Source organism: Acinonyx jubatus, chromosome B3 (assembly GCF_027475565.1).
Source record: "Acinonyx jubatus isolate Ajub_Pintada_27869175 chromosome B3, VMU_Ajub_asm_v1.0, whole genome shotgun sequence".
Lineage (NCBI taxonomy): Eukaryota > Metazoa > Chordata > Mammalia > Carnivora > Felidae > Acinonyx > Acinonyx jubatus.
The window spans coordinates 9417509-9429602 of record NC_069386.1 but is presented as its reverse complement, the minus strand read 5'-3'; the positions used below and the strand labels follow the sequence as shown (position 1 = coordinate 9429602).

The following is a 12094-nucleotide window of genomic DNA, read 5'->3' as shown; positions in this document are numbered from 1 at the left end:
AGCGTTTGAATCCAACACCTACTTGTGATCAAAACTTCCAACAAGTTTGGGATTGAGGGGAATTATCACAACTTGATAAAAAGCATCTACAAAAATCATACACTAAACATTAAACTTAATGGTGGGAGACTGATGTCCCGCTCAAATGGGGAACGAGGCAAGGGTATCCACTCATCACTGTTACTCAGTCTAGTACTAGAAGTGCTAGGCACTGCAGAAATGTAAGAAAAGGTAAATTAAAAGCATACGGATGAGGAAGGAAGAGATAAAACTATCTTTATTTGCAGAGGACGTGATTATTTACATAGAAAATTCCAAAGAACCCATGCAAAAAATCCTCAGAGACTAATAAATATTTTTTTCAGGATCACAGCATACGGGATCAACACAAGGCAATCAACTGAATTTATATACAATCACAATGAACAGGCAAGAAAGGAAAATAGAAACCCAATGTCTACAGTGGCTCTAGTGAAAATGAAATCATTGGATTATACATGTAACAAAACAGGTACTTTATGTATACAAAATTGATGAAAGATATCAAAGAGGAAATAGGTAAATGGAGATACACTGTGTTTATAGATTGTGAAACAACCTAGTAAAGATGCCAATTCTCCCCACATTGATTGATAGGTTTAATACAATTCTCATTACTACATCAGCAGGGTTTTTAGAGACATAAACAAGCTTATACTAAAATTCATATGAACCCCACATGGGGCTCTGTGCTGACAGCTCAGAGCCTGGAGCCTGCTTTGAGTTCTGTGTCCCCCTCTCTCTCTGCCCCTCCCCTGCTCATGCTCTGTCTCTCAAAAATAAATAAACATGAAAAAAATTTAAGTAAAAAAAAAGAATGTATAGAGACATTTAGACACTGGGGAAAAACATATTTGCAAACCCACATCCAACAAAGCACTAGTTTCTGGAATATAAAAAGAAGTCTCAAACTCAACAATCAAAGCGTTAGCAAATAATCCAATAAGAAAACAGGCAAAAGACATGAATATTGGATTTTATTGAAAAGAGTATGAGATGACAAATAGGCACATGAAAAGATGCTCAACCTTATTAGCCATCAGGGAAATGTAAATTAAAACCACAATGGGGTGCCTGGATGGCTCAGTCAGTTGAGTGGCCAACTTCCTCTCAGGTCATGATCTCACAGCTCGTGAGTTCAAGCCCTGCGTAGGGCTCTGTGCTGACAGCTCAGAGCCTGGAGCCTGCTTCGGATTCTATGTCTCCCTCTCTGCCCCTAACCCACTCGCATTCTGTCTCTATCTCAAAAATAAATAAACATTTAAAAAAATTAAAAAAACACCCTCAATGAACTTGGAAACTTAATATAATGTCATATGTCCATTGTATCTCAAAAACAAAAACAAAAAACCCACTCACCCCACAATGAGCTCTCACTACCTACCTATCAGAATGGCTACAATAAAAAATAGTGACGACACCAAATGCTGGGGAGGAAACACATAAACATGGATCCCTTATACATTTGCTAGTGGGGATACAAAATGGCATTGCCACCCTGGAGAACAAGTTTGGCAGTTTCTTATAAAATGGAATATGCACTTACCATCTAACCCAGCAATTGAGCATTTATCCCAGAGAAATGAGAACTTATGTTCTCACAAAAACGCATATGCAGATGTTCATAGCAGTTTCATTTGTAATAGCCCCAAACTGAAAATAACCCAGGTGTCATTCGGCAGATGAACAGTTAAACCATGGGTCATTCGTGTCATGGAACAGCACTCAGCAATAAAAAGGGAAAAAACTATTGGTTCAGGCAACAACTTGAATGAATAGCCAAGGACTTTGTTTTATTTTATTATTTTTTTAAAGTAAATGCCTTTGGCTCAGGTCATGATCTCACAGTCTGTGGGTTCGAGTCCTGCATCGGGCTCTGTGCTGATGGCTCAGAGCCTGGAGCCTGCTTCAGATTCTGTGTCTCCCACTCTCTCTGACCCTCCCCTGCTCATGCTCTGTCTCTCTCTCTCCCTCAAAAATAAATAAAAACATTAAAAACAATTTTTTTTAAAGTAAACTCTACACCCAACATGGGGCATGAACTTACAACCCTGAGGTCAATTGTCACATGCCCCACTGACTGAGCCGGCCAGGTGCCCTGCCAGGGACTTAGGCTGAGTGACAAAAGCCAATCCCAATAGGTCACACACTGGATGGTTCCATTCAGATAGCATTTTTATTTTTTGTTAAAAATTTTTTTAAGACATTAACATCTTTTTTTAAAAATAAATGTCTTTTTTATTAAAGTTTATTTATTTATTTTGAGAGAGAGAGAGAGAGAGAGAGAGAGAATCCCAAGCAAGCTTCACACTATCCATGTAGGGCTTGAACTGACGAACTGCGAGATCATGACCTGAGCCTAAATCAAGAGTTGGATGCTTAACTGATTGAGCCACATCCAGGTACCCCAATATCTTTTTTATAAAATGTTTCTTATTTTGTTTTGAGAGAGAGACAGCGAGAGAGAGAGAGAGAGCGAGCATGAGCATGGGCAGGGGGAAGGACAGAGAAAGGGTGACAGAGAGAATCCCAAGCAGGCTTGTGCTGTCAGCCCAGAGCCTGACACAGGGCTGGAACTCATGACCCGAGCTGAAATGAAGAGTGCAATAACCCAACCAACTGAGCCACCCAGGTGCCCCCATATAACATTTTTTAAATGAAAACATTTTGAAATGGAGGACATAGTAGTGATTTTCAGGGATGAGAAGTGGGTAGGGGAAGGGGTGCCAGGACGGGTGCGGGTGTGACTATACAAGGGCAGCATGACGCATCCCTGTGATGTAGGGGCTGTTGACTGTTGAGTAGCTTAACTGTGGTGGTCGATACCTGAACCCACAAAATTGTATATTTCTTACACACATGCACACACAATACAACTAAAACTGGGGGAATCCAAATAAGACTGATAAATTATATCAATGCCAATATTCTGTCAGCTTACCATAGTTATGTTTTTTTTTTTTTAGTTTTGTTTTTAATGTTTATTGTTGAAAGAAAGAGACACAGAACACGAGTGGGGGAGGAACAGAAAGAGAGAGAGACACAGAATCCCAAGCAGGCTCCAGGCTCTGAGCTGTGAGCACAGAGCCCGAAGTGGGGCTGGAACCCACAAACCATGAGATCATGACCTGAGCTGAAGTCGGACGCCCAACCGACTGAGCCGCCCAGGTGGCCCATACCGTAGTTTTGAAAACATCAGCATTGGGGAAAATTGGGCAGTGTGTACAAGGAACCTCTCTGTATTATTTCTTACAATTGCATGGGCATCTACAATGATCTCAATACAAATTTCAATCCAAAAAGTCTTCAAAGTTACTGACCCTCTTACTACACCCCCCCACCCCCCAATTAAGAGGACCTAAGTCCAAATGATTTTAAGGAACAGACTATTTCCCGTGCCTATTTCAAGTGTGTCAGGATATATGAAGAGATGGAAAACCACCGATACCTTTCACTCCAACGTGAATACTAAAACCACATGTAGAAGCCCCATGAGTGAAGGAGATTTCGAAGAATGAAGCATCTCCAGCTGAGGCAGAGCGGAGAGCATGAAGCCTCTTACCTGCATTCACCGCCCTCCCCCCGGCCTCCTCCCCGCCCCCAGCTACACTTAGGGCCTCCGTGGAAACCAAGGGCCCTACAGCTGACTGTTGGAAAATCACTGCTTTGCAAACCCCTAATTATTGACAATCATAGCTGTGAAAATCCCAAACAAAACACTAGCAAACTGAATTCAACGGAAAACAATTATCGGCTATCACAAGGAAGTAACGTTTATCTCAGGAGGGTTAAAATGGCATAAAAGGGGGGAATATGTTAATATGATACAGCATATCAGTAGATTCAGTAAGAATTCTACCTGCTGAGTTTTAAAGAGGCAAGAAAAAGAAACTTAGTAAAATTAATACTTTTCGTTAAAAAAAAAAAAAAAAAAGAGGGGCGCCTGGGTGGCTCAGTCGGTTAAGCGTCCGACTTTGGCTCAGGCCATGATCTCATGGTCCGTGAGTTCGAGCCCCGCGTCAGGCTCTGTGCTGACAGCTCAGAGCCTGGAGCCTGCTTCGGATTCTGTATCTCCCTCTCTCTCTGCCCCTCCCCCCGTTCATGCTCTGTCTCTCTCTGTCTCAAAAATAAATAAACATTAAAAAAAAAATTAAAAAAAAAAAGAAGCCTAATTTGCTAATATAAGGCAATTTCCTTAACCCCTTAACCCCGACTATCAGGGGTAGGGGAATCTCTGTGGCTCTTAACGATATGGTCTGCAGCGTAGGAAGCCTCAGTTTGTGGAGTGTATGTGGGTAGAGGCTCCAGGTGGGGAGACCAATCAGATGCCAGTTGGGGAGTCAGGATAACAGGCTGGATGGAACAGCAATGCTCGCCAGGTAGAGACGGGGCACCGTCGATGAGGCACCTGACAGTGCCTGGAACGCTGATTTCCAGAGAAATCGAAAGTGCCTCCAAGGTTCAGAGGGTGACTCAATGAACAATGTCAGACTCAGAAATGGAGCAGAGATGGTGGAGAAGCAGGTTGCTGAGCAGTGAAGGAAATTTCTATTTCTGTCTGTACCTCTGTAACTGCACAGAAGGTGATGTGAAGTGTGGGGAAATATTAGCTCCTCCGAGAACACCTGTTGCTTTCTTCCTGACTTGAGGTCTTTTAACACTCCAGTGAAATTTTTGAAACTATGTTTTGTGAGAAAGAGAGACAGAGACAGAGACAGAGCATGAGCAGGGGGAGGGGCAAAGAGAGAGGGAGACACAGAATCCGAAGCAGGCTCCGGGCTCTGAGCTGTCTGCACAAAGCCCAACGCGGGGCTGGAACCCATGAACTGTGAGATCATGACCTGAGCCGAAGTCGGATGCTCAACCGACTGAGCCACCCAGGCGCCCTGGACATTTTTTACCATAAACAAAATTTTGATTAATCACATCGTTCTCTAGTAAATGCTAGAGATCATAAATATGTTTTTTAACATGCAAACAGCAGCTGGAGAAACCCCAGATAGAAGTATGGTCTTGCAGTGCTCTGCTTCTCATGGCTGCACTGTCAGCAGACTGGAGGAAGTTGGGTCAATAATTAGTGTCATAATTATCATTACCATCCTCTGCCCATGAATTAACAGTAATGAGAGAATATCCTGCTTTGGATGAAAGGAGCTTTCAAACTAAAAAGATAGGGAGGAAGACAGGAAGAAACACCCCTCTTCCTGCATCATGGAGAAAACTAAGAGCTAAATATTCCAGGAACATTTTAAGGGGTATGGGGAAGTGTTCCAAGCAGGACAGATGACAATGGAGAGGGGACATTGGGGACACTTACTCATCCCGAGATTTGCCCCTGGGAATCCAGGTCCCAAAGCCTTCCTCAACTGGTGCTTCCCTTGGCAAATAGTGTAACACCATGTGTGAGACTTAGAAAAACCAAGTTTCTGTGGGGCACAAGAAATGACGGAGAATTTCCCTTTGCTTGCGTTTTGTCTGGGCCCGGGTAGCAGATTTAGAGTGGGATTGAGTGAGCAGAGAAACCGGAGTAGGAGGTGGGGGTAGGAGTGTCTCCAGGGAGCCATGACTCATTCTCTGATCTTGAAAAAGGAGAGGATAAAGAATGACAGAAAAGGTCCTCAAAGAACCTTAAAAAATTTATTGGCATTTGTGCAGACACTTCTTTCAAAGCACTTGAATTTCTATGCTCTCATTTAATCTTCACCCTGTGAAACTCCTGAAAGGTGTCCTAGTCTGCAGATCCCCCTTGGGAGTTCTGGGGGGGCCATGTAAGACTTCGGAAGGGCAGGGGTGCTGCTCAATTTAGAGACTGCACCGCCCAAAACACATGGAAATGAACCCTGGAGCCAGACTGAATGTAATTCATGCAAAACCAACGAATAGCTCACTGGAGTTGCAATCGATTAGCTGCCTCGTGTTACATTTGATAGACGTTTAAATATGTATTTATATTGATTTTTTTTTTTTAATATTTAGAGCGCATGTGTGTCCCCTGGTTGCTAACACTACAGTAGGTCCTCTAAAAGCTTGTCAACCTTAGTCACCTCCGCCGAAGTGCCCTGTGGGTAAAAGGTCCTGGAGTCTAACATGTCAGGCAAGACAGGCTTCTAAAGTCCCAAAAGAATGTCCTGGCAGAACGTGACAAAGTGTGGGATGTATGGTTGCAACATCACACTTTGAAAACTTATTTTAGACAAACAAACAAAATGGGGCAGTTGGTGAAATGAGTGGAGGCTGGGAGGCGAGGTGCCAGGGCTCTGGGTACGGTAGTGGGTGAAAGTGCTCGAAGAGCTTCCAACCAACCCCTAGGGAACTTCTCCAGAATCCCTTGGAAGTGACACAGCTTCCTTCTCCCGAAGGTGAGAAAAAAAGTCGTCTCCCTTTTGACTCACAGAGATGTGGAGCAGATCCGATTACCACCGTGTTGATGGTTGGTTGAAGGTGGTTGGTTGGTGGTTGGTTGAGGGTGGTTGAAGGTGGTTGAAGGACAGAGGGGCCGGAGGCTCTCAGTCTCCTGCTCCGTCATTAGGTTTGTGACATTTCTTCACTCTGCTTTCAGATCCTGGCTGCTGTGTGTAGTTGCCGTGCCGGATCCCGGAGCGTGCTTGGCTTTTCCCCAGGAGGCCTCCAGAAGCAGTCTTGCAGCATTATTTCTACCATTAATTATTTTTCTTTCAATCCACATGGCAGGTCTCACCCTATGAGAGAGAGAGAGAGACTCTCACATAGATGGGATCTAGACCCTGCCGGGGAGAAATATACAACATGAACAAAGTGAAATGGAAATGGAAATCTACAGCTCCAGAACCCTGAGTATTTTTGTTTTGTTTTCTCTTTTTAAAAATAATCATTTTTGAGCTATATGTTCTACATCCATAGGCTCCAAAGCCAGGCAATGTTTGATGATTTTGATGCTGTCCTAAAAGGAATTTATTTTAATTTTTTTAATGTTTATTTTTGAGAGACAGAGAGAGACAGACAGAGACAAGGGGGAGTAGGAGAGGGGCAAAGAGACAGGAAGACACAGAATCTGAGTCAGGCCCCAGGGTCTGAGCTGTCAGCACAAACTGTGAGATCATGATCTGAGCCGAAGTTGGACACTTAACCGACTGAGCCACCCAGGTGTCCCTAAGTGGCATTTATTTTGAAATTTCGTTTTGAAAGCGTTTATTTATTTATTTTGAGAGAGAGAGAGAATGCGCACTTGTACAGGAGGGACAGAGAGAGAGGGAGAGAGAGAATCTCAAGCAGGCTCTGTACTGTCAGCACAGAGCCCATGAGATCATGACCTGAGCCAAAATCAAGAGTCAGACGCTTAACTGACTGAGCCTCCCAGACATCCCTAAAATTTCATTTTTTATTAGCATGTTGCTCCTATGTGGAAATACAATTGATTTTTTTTCAGTTTTATTTATTTATTTTGAGAGAGAGAGACAGCATAAGTGGGGAAGGGGCAAAGAGAGAGGGGGACAGAGAATCCCAAGCAGGCTCCTCGCTGACAGCAGAGAGCCTGATGTGGGGCTCGAACTCATGAACAGTGAGGTCATGACCTGAGTCATAGTCAGATGCTCAACCAACTGAGCCACCCAGGTGCCCCAAAATACAATCGATTTTTAAACGGACTTTTTTCTCATGGTTTCGAATAAATTCATTATTTTATTTTTTTTTAAATTTTTTTTTTCAACGCTTTTTATTTATTTTTTTTTTGGGACAGAGAGAGACAGAGCATGAACGGGGGAGGGGCAGAGAGAGAGGGAGACACAGAATCGGAAACAGGCTCCAGGCTCCGAGCCATCAGCCCAGAGCCCGACGCGGGGCTCGAACTCACTGGACCGCGAGATCGTGACCTGGCTGAAGTCGGACGCTTAACCGACTGCGCCACCCAGGCGCCCCTCGAATAAATTCATTATTAATAGTTAATGTATAGATTCTTCTGAATTTTCTAAGCACACAATCATGTTCTCTGTGAATAATAGCAGCTTTATTTTTTCCTTTCCAATCCTTATAGTTCCTACTTCCTTCTCCTTTACCGAACTCCCTTTGACCCCAGGTTCATTTTTGATACAAATGGAGCTCCTAGGCAACTTTGTTTTCTCTGCAACTTGAGGGAAAAGCATCCAACAGTTCACATTTGAATGTACTGTTTGGTGTAGGTTTTGTACATATTCTGTATCAGAGCCCTCCTATGTACCATCTGGATTCTTTGCCTCAGATGTCCTGTTGGAGCTGTTGCCTCTAGAAGCATCTTTCCATGGACTCTGATCACCATCGTGTGTGCCTGGACAGCACCTCCTTTGTGCCTATGCTATGTGATTCTTCCCCCATGCCCAGAGGCTTTCCTGCTAATGCTGAAGTGGCAGACAATGGGGGTCCCCACTGGGTGCATCCCCAGGGCCACGCTTTGACAGTGGACATGGGAGCCAGTTGATCAGATCTCATCCCTTCTCCCCTCCTAGACAGATTGTGCTGAGACACAGATGGTCTCACAGGACCGTGCACATTAAGGCAATGGCCAGCTGGCATCCTCCTAATGGCCATCCTCCTAATGGCTCTCCCACTTCCCTGTCTCATTCCCTCTTCTCCAAACTCTAGCTCTTTGAGATTGCCTGAGGCTCTGCTGTCTGGGAGACTCAGAGAGAGTTGAGAACAGGTGTGACCTCAGAAAACAGACAGAATGTCAGAGCTGGATCACAGCCCAACTGAAGTCTTAAGGACCCCACTATTAGTGACAAGGGGGTGATCACACCTGGCATGCAATGGCATCACCATTGACACTCTCTACCTGTGGTTAATTTGGATAAGGTGTAAAATGGGGAGGGGAAAGTGAGGCATTTGTTGATGCAGTGGCTGGGGGACTTGGACGCTTAGGGGCAATGATTAGCACAGGCTGTGGATCGTGCTGGCTTTCGGTAATGGCATGGGGAGCCTTAAAAAAGTTAACTCAGGGCAAGCAGCTGGCTGTCAACTCCAGGCATGCTCTGAAAGTGACAAGCGAGAGACTTAGCCTCTTCAAGTACAGGGAACTCTTGGGAAAATCACTTCTGTCAAATTTTGTTTTGTGTATCTGGGAGCTGTGTTATGAAGCACACTCAAGATTGTTATATTTTATTTTTTTTCTGTTTTCTTTTTTTCATTAAAAAAATTCTTTTAATGTTTATTTTTGAAAGAGAGAGAGACAGAGTGCGAGCAGGGGAGGGGCAGAGGTAGAGGGAGACACAGAATCCGAAGCAGGCTCCAGGCTCTGAACTGTCAGCGCAGAGCCCGACTCAGGGCTCGAACCCAGGAGCCGTGAGATCACGACTTAAGCTGAAGTCAGCCGCCTAACCGACTGTGCCACCCAAGTGCCCCAGATTGTTATGTTTTCTTGATGAACTGACCTCCTACTGGAATGAAATGTGCTGCTTGACTTCTTGTAAGTACACTGTCTCTTGAAGTTTACTTTGCCTGTTATTCTTAGGGTCATACCAGCTTGCTGATGCTGGGCGTCTTTGTAGGTCCTTCCTCAACCTTTTTCTTTCGACTTGTTTTCATCTTTATGTTTACAGTGTGTTTTTTGTAAAGGACATATCGTTACGTCTTGCTTTTTTATTGAGTCTGCTAGTCTCTGTTTTTAAAATGGGCATTTCAGGGACGCCTGGGTGACTCAGTCCATTAAGCGTCCAACTCTTGGTTTCAACTCAGGTCATGATCTTTCGGTTTGTGAGTTGGAGCCCTGCATCAGGCACTTTGCTGACAATGCGGAGCAAAGTGCATTGGGATTCTCTGTCTCCCTCTCTCAGCCTTTAACCCGCTCGTTCTTTCTCTCTCACAAAATAAATAAATAAATAAATTAGGTGAGCATTTTAAAGATTTGGTTTCAAGTAAGCATTTAGGTAAGGGTTTTTAAAAATTGGTTTTGTTTTATTCTTCTATTATGTAAAAAGTATAAATACATATTTTTACATTCATATTTCCTCCCTTCTTACATAAAATGTAACATACTCTATAAACAGTGTTCGATGCTTTGATTTTTCCTCCTCTGTTAACAATGTATCATGAATACAGACTCAGCAGTTTATAGGTGGCTTCCTCATTTCTTTGTGGAGTTGCAGGGCTTTGTTTTGATGTCCCAATGTTTATTCAACCCATTCTTACTGATGACATTTGGGTCCTGTTTTTCACTATTACAAATACAGTTGCAAAAACCCAAAAGACTCCACCAACAAACAAACAAACAAACAAACAAACCCTGCTAGAATTGATGAATGAATTCAGTAAAGTTGCAGGATACAAAATCAGTGCACAAAAATCTGTTGCATTTCTATACACCAATAATAAAGGAGCAGAAAGAGAAATTAAAACATCAATCCCATTTACAATTGCACCGAAAATAAGATAGCTAGGAATCAACCTAACCAAAGAGGTGAAAGACCCGTGCTCTGAAAACTATAAAACACTGATGAAAGAAATTAAAGATGACACAAAGAAATGAGAAGACATTCCATGCTTGTGGATTGGAAGGACAAATATTGTTAAAATGTCAATACTACCCAAAGCAATCTACAGGTTTAATGGAATCCCTATCAAAATACCAACCACATTTTTCACAAAGCTAGAACAAACAATTCTAAACCTTGTATGGAAGCACAAATGACCTGAATAGCCAAAGCAATCTTGAAAAAGCAAAGCAAAGCTGGAAACATCATAATTCTGGACTCAAAGGTATACCAGAAAGCTGTAGTAATCAAAACACTATGGTGCTGGCATAAAAGTAGACACATAGATCAATAGAACAGAAAAGAAAACCCAGAAATAAATGCACAACTGTATAGTCAATTAATCTTTGACAAAGCAGAAAAGAGTATATAATGGGAAAAGACAGGCTCTTCAACAAGTGGTGCTGGGAACACTGGACAGCTACATGGGAAAGAATGAAACTGGACCACTGTCTTACCCCATATGCAAAAATAAACTCAAAATCTGTTAAAGACCTAAATGTGAGACCTGAAACCATAAAAATCCTAGAAGAGAACACAGCCAGTAACTTCTTTGACATTGGCCATAGTAACTTCTTTCAAGATATGTCTCCTGAGGCAAGGGAAACAAAAGCAAAAATAAACTATTGGGATCTCATCAGAATAATCAGCTTCTGCACAGTGAAGGAAACAATCAACAAAACTAAAACATAACCCACAGAATAGGAGAAGATATTTGCACATGACATTTCCGATAAAGGTTCATATCCAAGATCTATAAAGAACTTATACAACTCAACACATAAAAAATGAATAATCCAATTAAAAACTGAACAGAAGACATGAATAGACATTTTTCCAAAGAAGATATGTATATATATATATATATATATATATATATGGCCAACAGACACATGAAAAGATGCTCAATATCACTTATCATGAGGGAAGTACAAGTCAAAACTACAATGAGATGTCACCTTACACTGTCAGTATGACTAAAATCAACAACACAAGAAACACCAGGTGTTGGTGAGGATGTGAAGAAAGAGGAAACTTCTTGACTGTTGGTGGTAATGCAAACTGGTGTGGCCACTCTGGAGAACAGTATGGAAGTTTCCAAAAAAGATAAAAACAGAACTACTCTATGACCTAGCAATTGCACTACAAGGTATTTACCCAAAGAATACAGAAATGCTAAGTCAAAGGGATACATGCACCCCATTATTTTATTTATAGCAGCATTGTGTACAATAGCCAAATTATGGAAACAGCCCAGGTCTTCGTTGATTGATGAATGGATAAGGAAGATGTGGTGTACATATATGTGTATATCTATATATGTATATATATAAATACACAATGGAATACTACTCGGCCATAAAAAGAAGGCAATCTTGTCATTTGCGATGCAAGGATGGGACTAGAGACTATTATGCTAAGCAAAATAAGTCAGTCAAAGACAAATCCATATAATTTCACTCATATGTGTAATTTATGAAACAAACGACCAAAGGGGAAAAAAGAGAGAGCAAGAGAGAGGCAAACCAAGAAACAGATTCTTAAGTACAGAGAACAAACTGATAGTTACCAGACAGGCG

General features: G+C 42.4%; 1 long non-coding RNA gene across 1 annotated transcript in view; it reads left to right on the top strand.

Annotated features, from left to right (window-relative positions):
• Positions 1 to 12094, top strand: part of LOC106982634 (uncharacterized) — a 34281-nt gene that overhangs the window by 11730 nt on the left and 10457 nt on the right. Inside the window, exon 3 of the long non-coding RNA XR_003423297.2 lies at positions 6730 to 6852. This is a non-coding gene — a long non-coding RNA (uncharacterized LOC106982634). The remainder of the gene's footprint in view (positions 1 to 6729; positions 6853 to 12094) is intronic.